The sequence below is a fragment of the Pan troglodytes genome, chromosome 20 (genome assembly GCF_028858775.2).
Source record: "Pan troglodytes isolate AG18354 chromosome 20, NHGRI_mPanTro3-v2.0_pri, whole genome shotgun sequence".
In the NCBI taxonomy this organism is placed as follows: Eukaryota; Metazoa; Chordata; class Mammalia; order Primates; family Hominidae; genus Pan; species Pan troglodytes.
Genome location: NC_072418.2, coordinates 60,239,208 through 60,256,039, shown reverse-complemented (window position 1 = coordinate 60,256,039; position 16,832 = coordinate 60,239,208).

Below are 16,832 nucleotides of genomic sequence, written 5' to 3'. Positions count from 1 at the left end.
GACAGTGTTAGATGCATCACCAAGGCAGAAAGCTAACAAAGGTATTTGGAAGCTAAACTGGACATTTGACCAAATAGGCCTTACAGAAATCTACAGAATACTCTACCCAACAACCACAGAACATACATTCTTTTCATCTGCACATGTCACATATTCTAAGATCAATCACATACTTGGCCATAAAGCAATACTCAACAATTAAAAAAAAAGTCATACCAACCACACTCTCAGACCATAGCACAGTAGAAACAGAAATCAATACCTAAAAGAACTCTCAAAACCATACAATTACATGGAAATTAAACAATCTTCTCCTGAATGTGTTTTAGGTAAAGAATGAAATCAAGACAAATAAAAAAATTCCTTGAAACTAATTAAAACAGAGATACAACATACCAGAATCTTTGGGACACAGCTAAAGCAGTGTTGAAAGTTTATAGTGCAAAATGCCTACACCGAGAAGTTAGATAAATCTCAAGTTAACAAAATAACATCACACCTAGAGGAACTAAAAGAAAAAAAAAAACAACCCCAAAAGAAAGAAAAGCAGCAGAAAAAAATAACCAATATCAGAGTTGAACTGAATAAAACTGAGATGTGAAAATCTATACAAAGATCATAAAACCATAAGTTGGTTTTTCAAAAGAATAAACAACACTGGTAGCCCACTAGCTAGATTAATAAAGGAAAAAAGAAGATGCAAATAAACGCAATCAGAAATGTTAAAGGTGACATTAGCACCTACCCCACAGAAGTACAAAATTCTCTCAGAGACTATTAAGAACTAAAAACTTAGCACACAAACTAAAAAACCTAGAAGAAATGGATACATTCCTTGAAACATACAACCTCCTAAGATTGAACCAGGAAGAAATTGAAATCCTGAACAGACCAGTAACGAGTTCTGAAATTGAATCAGTAATTAAAAAGCTACCAACCAGAAAAAGCCCTGGACCAGGTGGATTCACAGTTGTATTCTACCAGATGTAAAAAGACCTGGTACCAATCCTACTGAAATTATTCCCAAAAAATCAAGGAGGCGGGACTACTCCCTAACTTATTCTGTGAGGCCAGCGTCATCCTGATACCAAAACCTGGCAGAGGCAAAATGAAAAAAGAAAATGTTAGGCCAATATCCCTGATAAACATAAATGCAAAATTCTCAACAAAATACTAGTTAACTGAATCCAACAGCATATCAGAAAGCTAATCCACCACGATCACCACACTCAAGCAGGCTTTATATCTGGCATGCAAAGTTGGCTCAACATATGCAAATTAAGAAATGTGATTCATCACATAAACAGAACAAAAAAACAAAAACCACATGGTTATCTCAATAGATGCACAGAAGGCTTTCAATAAAATTTAACAACCCTTCCAACCCTCCACAAACTAGGCATTGAAGAAACAGACCTCAAAATAGTAAGAGCCATCTATGGGCCAGGTGCAGTGTCTCACACCTATAATCCCAGCACTTTGGGAGGCGGAGACAAGCCTGGGCAACATAGCAAAACCCCGTTCCTACAAAATACACAAAAATTAGCCAGGTGTGATGGCATACACCTGTAGTCTCAGCTGCTCGAGAGGCTGAGGAGGGAGGCGCTTGAGCTCAGGAGGGCAGAGGTTGCAGTGAGCTGTGATTGCATCACTGCACTCCAGCCTGGGTGACAGAGCAAGAACCCTGTCTCAAAGCAACAACAAAAGCCATCTATAACAAACTCACAGCTAAAATTATACCAGACAGGCAAAAGCCGGAAGCATTTTCCTTGGGAACCAGAACAAGACAACGATACTCACTCTTACCACTCCTATTCAAGATAGTACTGGAAGTCCTAGCCAGAGTAATCAGGCAAGAGAATGAAATAAAAGGCATCCAAATAGGAAGAGAGGAAGCCAAACTATCTCTCCTTGCAGAGGATATGATTCTATACTTAGAAAACCCCATAGTCTCTGCACAAAAGCTCCTAGAACTGATAACTTCAGTAAAGCTTTAGTATATAAAATCAATGTACAAAAATCAGCATTTCTATGTACCAATAATATACAGTGAATGTCCAGTCTGAGAGCCAAATCAAGAATGCAATCTCATACACAATAGTCAAGAAAAAGAATAAAATACCTAGTAATAAAGCTAGCCAGGGAGTGGAAAGATCTCTACAACAAGAATTACAAAACACCGCTGAAAGAAATCAGAGATGAGCAAAACAAATGGAAAAACATTTCATGCTCATGGATAAAAAGAATCAATATTGTTAAAATAGCCATACTGCCCAAGGCAATTTATGGATTCAGTGCTATTTCATCAATCTACCAATTTCATTTTTCACAGAATCAGAAAAAATATTCTAAAAATCACATGGAACCAAAAAACAGTCCAAATAGCCAAAGCAATCCTAAGCAAAAAGAACAAAGCTGGAGGCATCACAGTACCCAACTTCAAACTATACTTAAAGGCTACAGTGGCCAAAACAGCATGATATTGATACAAAAACAGACGTATAGACAACTAGAACAGAATAAAGAACCCAGAAATAAAGCCACATATCTCCAAACATCTGATCTTTGACAAAGTAAGCCATAACAAGCAATAGGGAAAGGACTCTCATTTCAATAAATGATGCTGGGATAACAGGTTAGCCACATGCAGAAGACTGAAACTGGACCCCTTCCTTTCATCATATACAAAAATCAGTTCAAAATGGATTAAAGACTTAAATGTATGACCTAAATCTATAAAAAACCTTAGAAGAAACCTACAAAATATCATTCTGGGCACAGGCCTTGGCAAAGGTTTCATGACAAAGTCTCTAAAAGCAATTGAAACAAAGGAAAAATAGACAGATGGGACCTAATTAAACTGAAGTGTACAGAGAAAGAAACCACCAACAGAGTAAACAGACAGCATACAGAATAGGAGAAAATATTCACAACCTGTGCATCTGACAAGGTCTAATATCCAGAATCTATAAGGAACTTAAGCAAAGTAACAAACAAAACAACAACCAATCTCATTTAAAAAATTGAGCCAAGGACATAAACAGACATTTCTCAAAAGAAGACATACATGTGGCCAACAAGCATATGAAAAAAAAGGTTCAACATCACTAATGATTAGAGAAATGTAAATCAAACCACAATGAGATGCCATCTCACATCAGTCAGAATGGTTGTTTTAAAGTCAAAAAGTAACAGATATTGGCAAGGTTGTGGAGAGAAGGGAATGCTTATACACTGCTGCTGGGAAAGTAAATTAGTGCAGCTATTCAGGAGGGCAGTTTGGATGTTTTTCAAAGAACTTAAAACAGACCTTCCATTTGACCCAGCAATCCCATTACTGGTTATGTACCCAAAGGAATAGAAATCGTTCTACCAAAAAGACACATGCACCTGTATATTCATTGCAGCATTATTCACAATAGCAAAGACATGAATCAACCTAGATGCCCATCGACAGTGAAATGAATAAAGAAAGTGGTATGTATACACCATGGATTACTATGCAACCATAAAAAACATCATGTCCTTTGCAGCAGCATGGATGGAGCTGGAGGCTATTATCAGAAATGAATTAATGCAGGAACAGAAAACCAAATGCTGCATCTTCTCACTTATAAGTGGGAGGTAAACAATGAGAACACATAAACACAAAGATGGGAAAAATAGCTACCAGGGCCTACTTGATGGGAGAGTGTGGGAGAAGGGTAAGGGAAAAACAAAAAACAAAAACACTTTCTGTTGGGTGCTATGCTCACTACCTGGGTGACAAAATCATTTGTACATCAAACCCCAGTGATATGCAATTTACCCCTGTAACAAGCCTGCACATGGACCCCCTGAGCTTAAAATAAAAGTTGAAAATAAACCCACAAAACAAGGGAAAAAAGGTGAAAAATGAGAAATTGTCTATTGGGTACAATGTGAACTATTTGGGTGACAGTCACACTAAAAGCCCAGACTTCACCAATACATAATATATCCCTATAACAAAATTGCACTTGTACCCCCTAAATCTAAAAAGAAACAGTTTACTGAAAGACAGATAAAAAATAAACACATACCATATGATTACATTTATATAAAATTTCAGAAAATGCTAACTAATGTATAGTGTCATTAAACAAATCAATGGTCACATGGGGATAAAGTATTGGAGAATAAGAGGAGATTAGTAAGGGGCATGAGGAAACTTTTGACATGTGTATACATGTCAAAATTTATCAAATTATACAATTTCAATATGTCTAGTTTATTGTATGCCAATTATATATCATTGATGTGTTAAGAAAAAAAAGTTTCCACATAAAAATCTGAATCAATCAATCCTGTATTTATTCAACTCTCTCCCTCTTCCCATATCTTGAGTCAGCCCTCCTTCAGTGGCAGCAAAAACTAGAAAGCAATGAAGACCATCACTTCCCACATGCTGACTGGGTCACAAAAGATGCACGATCGACTCCAAGCTCTCTTTTGTCAGTCCTGGGGTTCCTGCCTGTTCAGTGATGACCAAAATATCAACAGCCCAGGGAGGTACAGGAATTCACAAACTTTCAGATTGTTTGCTCTCACACCGGCCTCAGCCATAGGAGAAAAGGAGCTCAGCCGGTCGTGAGAATTTTTGTACACCCTCATCGCAGAGTCATAGTTACATTAAATTTGTGTATCCCCCTTTAGAGTACACACATAACTTCTAGTTTCCCAGTCTCCACTACTCCCTAGTATCCGATATTTCTGTTATGTAGTGTTTCTGTATCTGTTTCCTGCTTAGCCCCTGTAGGTCTTACATGCCTACCAGCTTTTAGATTTCAGGGGCAATGTCCTCTGCATAGAGATCCTAGGAGACAGCCACCCCTCAACAGAATTGATGGAATATGACACATCCTCTGGGAAAAAGGGACTCAACTTATGCTGTTTCTAGAAGCACTGGAGGTTGTCACACCAACTACTCCCTCATCAGGGTGAGCTTAGGGCTCACAGAGATCCTGACATCCAGGTCACAAGATCAGTCTCACAATGCCCTACAGTTTTCCCTAAGAGATGTTGCGTAGCATTGCAAAACAGGCCAAACTAGACTTAGAGCTACTCTCTACCATCCTGCTGTCCACTCTGAGGCACATAAAGTTGGTGGTCCCTGCTAGCAAAGCCCTTCTTTTCTCAATCAGTCCCACACAATGAACAGAACAGATTGAAGGGTTAAACACTATGGCATTTATCTCTGCACAAATGAGAACATCATGAGGTGGGCATATCTAAGGTTGGTGGATTGGGAAGCTGGTTGGAGAAATCCATCTCAGCTACCATGTGGGGTCAACACTGTTTATTAAGGATGGGGACCTCTTGAAATCCACAGCAGGCCCCAGCTCAGATCTTTTAGGCTGCAGCTGGATAATATCCACGCTGAAACCACTAAGGGGAAAGAGATGAGGACCCCATTTGTTTCCGATCACTCATGCAGTTGTAGGTAATCTCTACAGTGTGAATACACATATGTCTGAGGTTCAAATCCTGGCTTAGAGCTCCCTCAAAGGTTACTCTCAGAGATTTTCTCTTAGGATCATGCCGTGTTAAACAATGAGCACATTCCATGAACTCTTAAGGCCTCTCTCCAGTGTAAATTTTCTGATGCCTAATGAGGTTAGGCCTTCACTGTATGCTTTCTTATATCTGCTACAAAAGGCCTTTCTCTGGTTGACTTTCATTTGCCAAGCAATGTGGGAGCTTCTGCTTTCCCACATTTCCTGAACACACAAGATCTTGTTCCATTGTGAATTCTCTAATATGTTACAAGATAGTCCATTACTCCATTCTCACACTGCTATAAAGACATACCTGAGTCTGGGTAATTTATAAAGGAAAGAGGTTTAATTGACTTACAGTTCTGCATAGCTTGGGAGGCCTCAGGAAACTTAAAATCATGGCAGAAGGCAAGAGAGAAGCAAAGACACGTCTTACATGGAGGCAGGTGAGAGAGAGTGAACGAGCGAACAGGAAAGAGCCCCTTATAAAACCATCAGATTGAGGGCTGGGCTCGGTGGCTCATGCCTGTAATGCTAGCACTTTGGGAGGCTGAGATGGGCGGATCACCTGAGGTCAAGAGTTCGAGACCAGCCTGGCCAACATGGCGAAACCCCGTCTCTACTAAAAATTCAAAAATTAGCTGAGCCTGGTGGCGCACACCTGTAGTCCCAGCTACTTGGGAGGCTGAGGCAGGAGAATCACTTGAACTCAGAAGGCGGAGGTTGCAGTGAGCCAAGATCATGCCACTGCACTCCAGCCTGGCCAACAAAGCAAGATTCCGTTTCAAACAAACAAACAAAAAACCCCTTAGATCTTGTGAGAACTCACTATAGGAGAAGAGCATGGGGGAAACTGCCCCCATGATCTGATCACCACCCACCAGGTCCTACCCTGGTCACTGGGGATTATGGGGATTACAATTCAAGATGAGATTTGGGTGGGGACACAAAGCCTAACCATGGTAAGAATTGTGGCTTTAGAATGTCTCACGTTCACCACACTGAGAAGATATTTTTCCATTGTGGACTTTCTGGTACTAAACAAATGTGTCTTTATAAAGAATTTGCCACATGATCTGTACTCATAAGGCCTTCTCCACTATGAATTCTCTGGTGCTAAACAAGATGAGGTCTAGTGATAGAGGCTTTCTCACATTCAGCACTTTTATTTTTTCTTTGAGACAGAGTCTCGCTCTGTTGCCTAGGCTGGAGAGCAGTGGCGTGATCTCGGCTCACTGCAACCTCTGCCTCCCGGGTCCAAGCAATTCTCCTGCCTCAGCCTCCCGAGTAGGTGGGACTAAAGGCGCGCACCACCACGCCCAGCTAATTTTTTTTTTTTTTAGTAGAGACGGGGTTTCACTATGTTGGGCAGGCTGGTCTCAAACTCCTGACCTTGCGGTCCGCCTGCCTCAGCCTCCCAAAGTGCTGGGATTACAGGTGTGAACCACCATGCCTGGCCAACACACTCTTAAAGCCTTGATCCTGTGTGAACTCTTTGGTGTATATGGAGATTAGAGCTGGAGCCAAATAATTTCCCATAATCACTGCACTCATAAGGCACAGCTTTGCTGTGAATTCTCTTGGGTAACTATAGAATAGTAGCTGTTATTAAAGGTATGCCAGCACTGACTGCACTCATAAGGGTTTACTCCAGCATGGATTTTCTGATACTGAAAAAGTATGTATTTGCAGCAAAAGGCTTTCCCACAATTGCTGTACTTGGAATCCCTTTGTCCAGTGTGAAAAGCCTCCCCACTCTCATTGCTCCTGTGTGGCTCTTCCCCATTGAAAGAGGCCTGATGCTGCCCAAGTTGAGAGCTGACCAAGAGGTATTTCCCACCCTCCTTGCAAGTGAAGACCTTCTGTGGCATGTGGGTAAGCATCTAACCAGTTCATGGCACAATCCATCCATTTGTTCACCAGATATATAATTTATTATGTTGCTTATGCATTGTACACTGTAACTCCATTATTCCAGCAACTCAAAACCCCATCCAATCACTTGGTTCATCTCACTGTTACAATCTCTAGGGTGTGTTGTCCTTTGCATCAGATTCGAATACTGTTCCTATAGCACAGGAAAACTATAAACACAATATATAATTGTATCCATTCACATCCAGTATACAGGAGGCCAGGGACACAGTGGAATGACATGGTCAAATTGCTGAAGAAATAACTACCAACCCAGATTTCTATCCACAACAACAGTATTTTTCAGGAAGAGCACAATATAAGATTATATCTGGTCAAAAATTGGAAATTTAGTAGAAAAGTAACCCTAAAAGTTATCCTTAAGGCCAAAGGAAAGTGATTACAGGTGAAAGTTCTGCAGTGGTAGAAGGAATGAGAATCCAAGAGATGGATGCATCTGCAGATCAATACAATTACTTATTATCTCTATACAACATGAACAATATCTTCTAATTGAGCAGAATAATAGATATGCTATACTCCAATACCAACACTCAATGACATCCTTTGATGTGTTCAAGAGAAGGGTAAAGGTATTAACAATTCTATAATAGGTTAGAGAAGTGTTACAATTCTTATCTTAGACTAATGAATAAAATGAGTATATACATTTCAAACTAAAAGAAAATTAAGAATATTAAAACCTATATATTTTTAAAAGAAAGCACAAAAAACAGCCTAGAAGAAAACCACAAAATAAGATGCATTTAAAACCAAATATATTAGCTATCACATGAATTGAATACAGAATGTGTGAATAGTAATTTCTAATGGATTAAAATAATCCAGTAGTAGTTCATAAATTACACATCTAAGATATAATGTCATAGAAATATATGAAATAGAAGAATGAAATATGTATACTTATAATTACTAAACACAAACACACAAAAATGTGTATTTGCATCTGACAAGTAGGAATAAGGAAGAAAACACCAGTAAAATATACTTTACAGTTTATACACTTTAAAAAATTTTAATATTACTTTTTATAAAGATGAGAGTTCCACTATGTTGCCCAGGCTGATCTCAAATTCCTGGCCTCTGGCAATCCTCCTGCATAGGACTTCCAAAATGCTGGGATTATAGGAGTGAGCCACTGCACCCGGCCTGTATACAATTTTTACCATCAATTCAAATTACATTTAAAAAAATTTAGTATAATGAGAGTAAAGAATTAAATATACAGACAAACCAGGATATTTTAATATTAGCTATCTCAGTAATGATTTCAAGAAGGCAGGTATAACATTGGTGAGGTTCTATTAGATTCATACACCATAATGGACAAATCTGGACTGACAGATACATACAGAACAGCAGATATCCGTTGCCGAATGTTTTCTTTTAGCACAAACTGAGTATTTAAAAAACTGACAATATGTAGTATCAGAAAAAATCTTTAACTTTCATAGAATAAAAGAGAGAATACAATCAGTGTAGAGATCAACAAAAGATACCTCAAACTCCTGGCCTCAAGTGATCCTCTTGCCTCAGCCTCCCAAAATGTTGAGATTACAGGCTTGAGCCACCATGCCCAGCCTAGATACCTGATTTCTTTTTAATTATGCTTGAAATTCAAATTACAAAATACTAAGTAACCCACACATAGAGGAAACAAAAATTGAAGATTATTTTATTTGTAAAATAATGACAATACCAATTTCATAGGACTTTTTATTAGTAGTATCATAGGCAGTCTTCTGACAAATTAGGAAAAGTAGATAGGGTCTGCCCTTAGAGTAGTGGCTTGGGCTAATTACCTAACTTCTCTGCACCTCAGCACTGTCCTCATTACATTGAAGGGGTCCCTATGGTGCCTTAAAGTGCTCAAGCTCTATTATTCACCACACTATTTTGTCATTTTAAAATTATCATAGGATATTCAACCTGAAGTTTTACTTTACCTGCCCACGTCATCTCTACATATTCTCATGAGATGCAGTTCATGAATTCTAAAGCAGTATCATTTAATGTATTATTTTAAAAAGATAGTTAGAAAGGTATATTCATTTCAAACATCTTTAAGAATAACAGTATATCCACTTAATACCAAAAAGCATCTCTACAGCATTATTTCATTTATATCAATTTTTAAATCAGCCAAAAATGCAAAGCTACTATTAGTAATATACATTTAAGGTGTCGAACTATGAAGAAAGTAAAATGAGTAGGCAAAATTCTGGATGGCGGCATCCTCTGAAGGTGGAGGATGGAATTGGCAATCTGGCAGGCTCATGCCGGGCATGCTGATTTTGTTCTATTATATAATCAAGGGGCAGGGTTGAGTGTATTAGTTTATTATATTTATCATGTTTTCCCATTTTTTATTCATGTATAAGTAAAGATTAAGTGGACAAATCTTAATAGCCTGAAGACTGTCTACATGTGTTTCCCATGTAATTCCTAGTAATGCAAAGAGAGAGAACATTCCCAATAGCTTCTCAGGCACAAATTTGCCCTCTCAGTTAATACTGCATAAATGTGACCATTATCTTGTCTTTTATCACCATGTATGATGTTTGGTTATGAACTTAACAACATAATTCTACAGTATTTCCTACTGTGTATCTGGTATGCCACTGCCACTCAAGGTTTCTTTGAGAGGGAGACTATATATTTGTTACTATTATTAATGAATCTATTTCCATGACTGCTGTGAAAAACCCAGGCTGAGTTAACAGTGATGAGCTCTGGCCAGGCACAGTGGCTCACGCCTGTAATCCAACACTTTGGACGGCTGAGGCAGGAGGATCACTTGAGCCCAGGAGTTCAAGACCAGGCTGGGGAACATAGGGAGACCTCGTCTCTAGAAACTCACAGGTGGCATGCGCCTGTGGTCTCAGCTACTAGGGAGGTTGAGGCAGGAGGACTGCTTAGGCCAGGAGGATAAGGCTACAGTGAGCTATGACTGCACAACTGCACTCCAGCCTGGGGGATAGAGCAAGACCCCATCTCAAAAAAAAAAAAAAAAAAAAAAAAAAAGCCTCAAGCATGTCAGTTCGAAAAAAATTTTTTTTTAAGTGATGAGTTCTGGAGGTAAATACACCCACTCTGGATTTTCTGGTTACAATCACTACCTTTTCTCTCAACCTCAGCTAGAAATCCAGACTCATGAGGCCTCAATCCCTGACCTTTCATTCCTTGCAAATGCCAAAGCCAACTATGTAGGAAACTTTTTCAGAGAAGAAAACTCTGTCCTCCCAGAAGATAAACTCTCCACTTTGCTCTATGAGGCAGAGAGCAACCTCAAACCACAAACAGGTTGGGACTTGAACAGGCCTGAACTCAAGTATTCTTTCCTGGGAAATTCATCCATCTTGTTGGATAAAAGCAGCAGTTTTAATCAGTGTGTTTTCTTCCATTTACTTACTGTTTCACAATTTACTTAAACATCTTACAAATGACTGTCAATTGAACTATTTACAGTTGTTATTATAAGTTTTTTTTTTTTTTTCTTGAGACATAGCCTTCACTCTGTCGCCCAGGCTGGAGTGCAGTGGGGTGATCTCGGCTCACTGCAAGCTCTGCCTCCCGGGTTCATGCCATTCTCCTGTCTCAGCCTCCCGAGTAGCTGGGACTAAAGGCGCCTGCCACCACGCCCGGCTAATTTTTTGTATTTTTTTTAGTAGCGACGGGGTTTCACCGTGTTAGCCAGATGGTCTTGATCTCCTAACCTTGTGATCCACCCGCCTCGGCCTCCCAAAGTGCTGGGATTACCGCGCCCGGCCGAAAGTGTTTTAAATCTTTGTATACATGTATTTTGGTGTAAGAAAGCACTCAATCCTAATGAGTATGCCCCAACATGACTTGTTTGGTTATAAAATATAAGTATGTTTAAATTTAATGTGAAACCCTTAAGTAACAACATATATAAACATTAACTCAAACAGATGTCAAAGCTTTGCAACACTGAGTTACACAAAGCCTAATTAGGTAGACAAGGATGGGAGGCTGAGGTGGGAGGATCACTTGAGTTCAGGAGATCAAGACCAGCCTGGGCAACGTAGTGAGACCCCCATATCTATAAAACAACAACAACAAAAATAGACAGGATAACAAAGAACACAAACAACCGAAATATTTTGGATTACATCAAAATTTAAAACTATTCTTCAGGATACACTGCTAAGATAACAAAAAGAAACCAAATACAGATAAATGGTTTGCAAAACATGTATCTGACAAATAACTAGCATTCGGAATATTAAAAGATACAATGAATTCTTAAAATTCAATGTTAAGAAGAAAAAACAATTTAAAGTGGGACAAAAGATTTGGACAGACAGGGTCTGGTGCAGTGGCTCAAGCCTGTAATCCCAGCACTTTGGGAGGCTGAGGTGGGCGGATCACCTGAGGTCAGGAGTTCAAGACCAGCCTGGCCAACATGGTGAAACCCCATCTCTACAAAAAATAAAAAAATTAGCTGGGCGTCGTGGTGGGGGCCTGTAATCCCAGCTACTTGGGAGGCTGAGGCAGAACTGCTTGAACCTGGGAGACGGAGGTTGTGGTGAGCTGAGATCTCACCATTGCACTCCAGCCTGGGCAACAAGAACGAAACTCCGTCTCAAGAAAAAAAAAAAAGATTTGGAAAGATAACTAAAGATATATGAACAATGAACATATGAAAAAATGCTCAATACCAGTAGTCATTTCAGCAATGAAATTTAAATCCACAATGAGACACCTCTACACATCTGTCAAATTGAAAAACTTAAAGTGTAACAAAACCAAGTGCTCAAAAAGATGTAGGACTGGAGCTCCCACAAAATACTGGTGAGAAATCAAAATGGTACAGCCATTTTGGAAAACAACTTGGCAGTTTCCTATACAGGTAAATATACACATATCATATGACACAGCAATTCTACTCCTAGTTATTTACAGAATACAAACGAAAATGTTTCCAACCAAATATCTGTAGCAAGAGAGTGACTTCAGCAAGAAGGCAGATTAGCAGTCCGTAAATGCTGTTCTCCCCACCCCCACAGAGCCAAAATAAATAAGCAACTACATTTTAATGCAAATAACTAAAGGAAAGCACCAGAATATGTCAAAGTAATAACAAAAATTCTGGTGAGCATAGAAACTCAGGATAGCCAAGCAGAGAATGGAACACCTGGTCTCCACAACCCCATCCCCCAGCCAAGATCAGCTGAAAACCAGAAGGAATTTCTCCGTATGTGGAAAAAGTGAGCAATAGCATACCAGCAGCGTACATCACCACCTTGGACACCTACAGTACTCACCACTGGGGTCCCCTACAGCCCTCACAGGCACTAAGCTTAGCTGACGGACCCGCCTGGAGTCCATACAGCTGTGCTCCTGAGGAAGGAGCTGACACTGTCCTGCTCCCAGTGGCCCATGCAGCTACTGTGCTGTTATCTTGGAATGGCTGGAGTTCTGTCTGGTTCCATGGCACCCCTTCATCCCTGAGGATAAGCCATCACCATCCACCCCCACCTGGTGGCCCAACATCTACAAGCAGCTTTTCCACCTTCCCATGTAGGGCCATGCAGTGGGAGAGCTGCACCACCTACCCCTCAAGTCCCTATGCCAGGCTGTGTCCTGTCACCTTCGACTAGAGCTGAAGCTGTGCACTCCCTCCTGGGAAAACAATGCTCTGGCAGATGTGCAACATCCACCTCTCACTGTCTACCTCTCAGTCTACTTCTCCCAAAACTGCCCTGCTTCCAGGGACCTGAGCTGAAGCTGCACATTGCCTCCTGAGGAAAGGATACCTTGGCGAAGCTCCTCCACCTACCCCTCCCAGTTGCTGCTGCATCCTGCCCCTCTAGGCCAGAGCTGAAGCAATGCCAGGCATCCTGGGAAAACAGTGCATTAACCATCCAGAGCAGTCACACCCCTCTGTACCTGAGCTGAAGCAGTACCTTGTCTCCTGGGAAAACAGTACTTTGGCCATCGAGAGCAGTCATGCCTCCCCAGTGCCTAAGTTTAAGCAGCACCCTACCTACCACCCTGCCTTCCAGGTAACAGTGTCTTGGCCATCCCAAGCAGACACACAGTCCAGTACCTAATCTGAAGCAGCTTCCTGCATCCCAAGAAAATGGTGCCTGGGCCAACCTAAGGTCACACACCCTAGACCTGAGCTGACGAGGCACATTACCCCCTGGGGATGCAGTGCCTTGCCTGAACTGAGTAGCTATGCAATACTGGGCTGAGCTGGCATGGGCCTTCACATTCAGGGAAACAAAGCAGGGCATGAGATGAGACACCCCACACTACAGGCCAAACAACTCTAGTACTCACTTTAGGGAGCTAGCTGGATAACCAGTTGCCGGGGGCAGGACTAACAACCTGAAGTATGAGCTGCTGAGACAGCTTTCTCCCTGGGGAGCTGAGTCATCACTGGGCTGCTCCCTATTGCCCAAGGCCCAAACAAAAACTGTGCTATGCCAGAAACCCAAGTTGCCAATGAGCCTGAATGGTTCAGGTTACCAAACTGCAGCTGTATTCTGTTTCCTTGGCCCAATACTCCAAAGCACCACTTCTTCCCTAGAGTTGGGCCTGTGCTGTGCCTGGCCGCCCAGAAACAAAAAGCTACAACCTGGCCCTTTGGGCCCAAGCTGCTAGGGAGTACATCAGAGTCACAGATCTTGGCTCTGTGGTAAACCTACCTCCAATTCTACCACATGGAGCAAATCTATAGCTCAAAACCCAGGTGCCACAATAGGTTCATCAGATGCTGAGCCTAGAACCCCAGACCCACAGCTGCCCTGAGCATCTGCACCTGGAACCCAGAGCCACTGTACCTGCCTATAGGCCATATCATACTTGACAGCAAGAAGTATCTTCATGGCTAAGTAACTTCATTGTGGGGCAAATGAAAATAGGAGGACTCCAAAAAAGCCCTTGCCATTAACAACCTATGCCACTACTGCTACAAACTTTTACAACCTAGGCCACTGAGGAAAACAAAGTTACTGCCAACATTAAATACTGTTGATAAAGCTGAACAAAGACTATACCATTTCACTTATCTGGAAACACAGTTATTACACCCTTCTCAACTAGCACACTAAGGACCAAGTGCAGGTGAAAGCCTCTATGAAAGTGACTGTAGAAAAATGGGAAGACGCCATTGTTTCACCAGATGCACAGACATCAATGCAGGGACAAAAGAAACATGAAAAAGCAAGGAAATGTGTCACCATGAAAGGAACACAATAACTTTCCGTTAACAAACTAGAAGGAAATCTACCAATTACCAAAAAAGTAATTCAAAATAATGATCTTTTAAAAACTCAACAAGGCCGGGTGCAGTGACTCACACCTGTAATTCCAGCACTTTAGGAGACCAAGGTGGGCGAGTCACTTGAGGTCAGGAGTTCAAGACCCGCCTGGCCAACATGGTGAAACCCTGTCTCTACTAAAAATACAAAAATTAACTGGGTGTGGTAGTGCACACCTGTAGTCCCAGCTACTCGGGAGGCTGAGGCAGGAGAATCACTTGAACTTGGAAGGCAAAGATTGTTGTGAGCCAAGATCACGCCACTGCACTCCAGCCTAGGTGACAGAGTGACACTCTGTCTCAAAAACAAACAAACAAACAAAAAACCCTCAATAGGATACAAGATAATACAGAAAGATAATTCAATAAAATCAGAAAAACAATTCATAACATGAATGAGAAATTTAAGAAAGAAATATTTTAAAATCATCAAACAGGAATCCTGCAGCTGAAGAATTTAATGTATAAAATATAAGGTACAATAGAAAGCATCAATAGCAAACTTACTCAAGCAAAGAAAGATAAAGAGTTTGTTTGGAATTACCAGTGAGAGAAGAATAAATAAGAATGACAAGGAGTGAAGAAAGCCTACCAGACTTATTAGATAACATCAAGGGAAAAAAATTTCATATTTTCAGAGTTCCAGAAGGCAAAGAGATGACAAAAGGCATAGAAAATATATTTAATAGGTCGGGTGCGGTGGCTCACACCTGTAATCCTAGCACTTTGGGAGGCTGAGGTGGGTGGATCACCTGAGGTCAGGAGTTTGAGACCAGCTTGGGCAACATGGCGAAACCCCGTCTCTACCAAAAATACAAAAAATTAGCCAGGCATGGTGGTGGGTGCCTGTAATCCCAGCTACTCGGGAGGCTGAGGCAGGAGAATCACTTGAACCTGAGAGGCAGAGGTTGCAGGGAGCCAAGATTGCACCGTTGCACTCCAGCCTGGGCAAGAAGGGTGAAAATTCCGTCTCAAAAAAAAAAGAAAAAAAATATATATATTTAATACAACTTTTTAAATAAAACAGGCCAGGCGTGGTGGCTCACGCCTGTAATCCCAGCACTTTGGGAGGCCAAGGCAGGTGGATCATGAGGTGAGGAGTTCAAGACCAGTCTGGCCAACATGGCGAAACCCCGTCTCTACTAAAAGTACGAAAAATTAGCTGGGTATGGTGGTGTGCACCTGTAATCCCAGCTATTTGGGAGGCTGAGGCAGGAGAATCGCATGAACCCAGGAGGCGGAGGGTGCAGTAAGCCAAGACTGCGTCATTGCACTCCAGTCCGGGCGACAGTGCGAGACTCTGTCTCAAAAAAAAAAAAATTAAAAAAAAAAAACATATTTAATGAAATTATAGCTGCTAAGGAGATCATAGCAAGATTAAAAATAAAACATAAAACGAAAAAGACAATGAAATAATAGCTAAAAACCTCCCAAGTCTTGCGAGAGATATGGACATTCAGATCCAGGAAGCTCAAAGATCCCCAAAAAGGTCACCTCCAAGGCACATTATATTTGAACTGACAAAAGTCAAAGACAAAGAGAAAAATCCAAAAGTACCAGTAGAAAAGCATCAAGTCATATATAAGGGAATCTTCATTAGAATAACAGCAGAAACCTCACAGGCCAGGAAAAAATGGGATGATATATCCAAATTTCTGAAAGAAAAGAAAAAATATCGGTCAAAAATACTATGCACAGCAAACCAATCCATCAGAAATTAGGTAGAAATAGCCAGGCGCAGTGGCTCATGCCTATAATCCCAGTATTTTAGGATGCTGAGGCAGGCGAATTACTTGAGGTCAGGAGTTCAAGACCAGCCTGGCCAACATGGTGAAACCCCATCTCTACAAAAATACAAAAATTAACCAGGCATGGTGGCATGCGCCTGTAATCCCAGCTGCTCCAGAGGCTGAGACAGGAGAATCGCTTGAACCTGGGAGGTGGAGGCTGCAGTGAGCCAAGATCATGCCACTGCACTCCAGCATGGGCAAGAGAGTGAAACTCCATTTAAAAAAAAAAAAAGAAAGAGAAAAATTAGGTAGAAATAAAGTGTGTCTCAGGCAAGCAAAAATTAAGGGAATTTATCACCA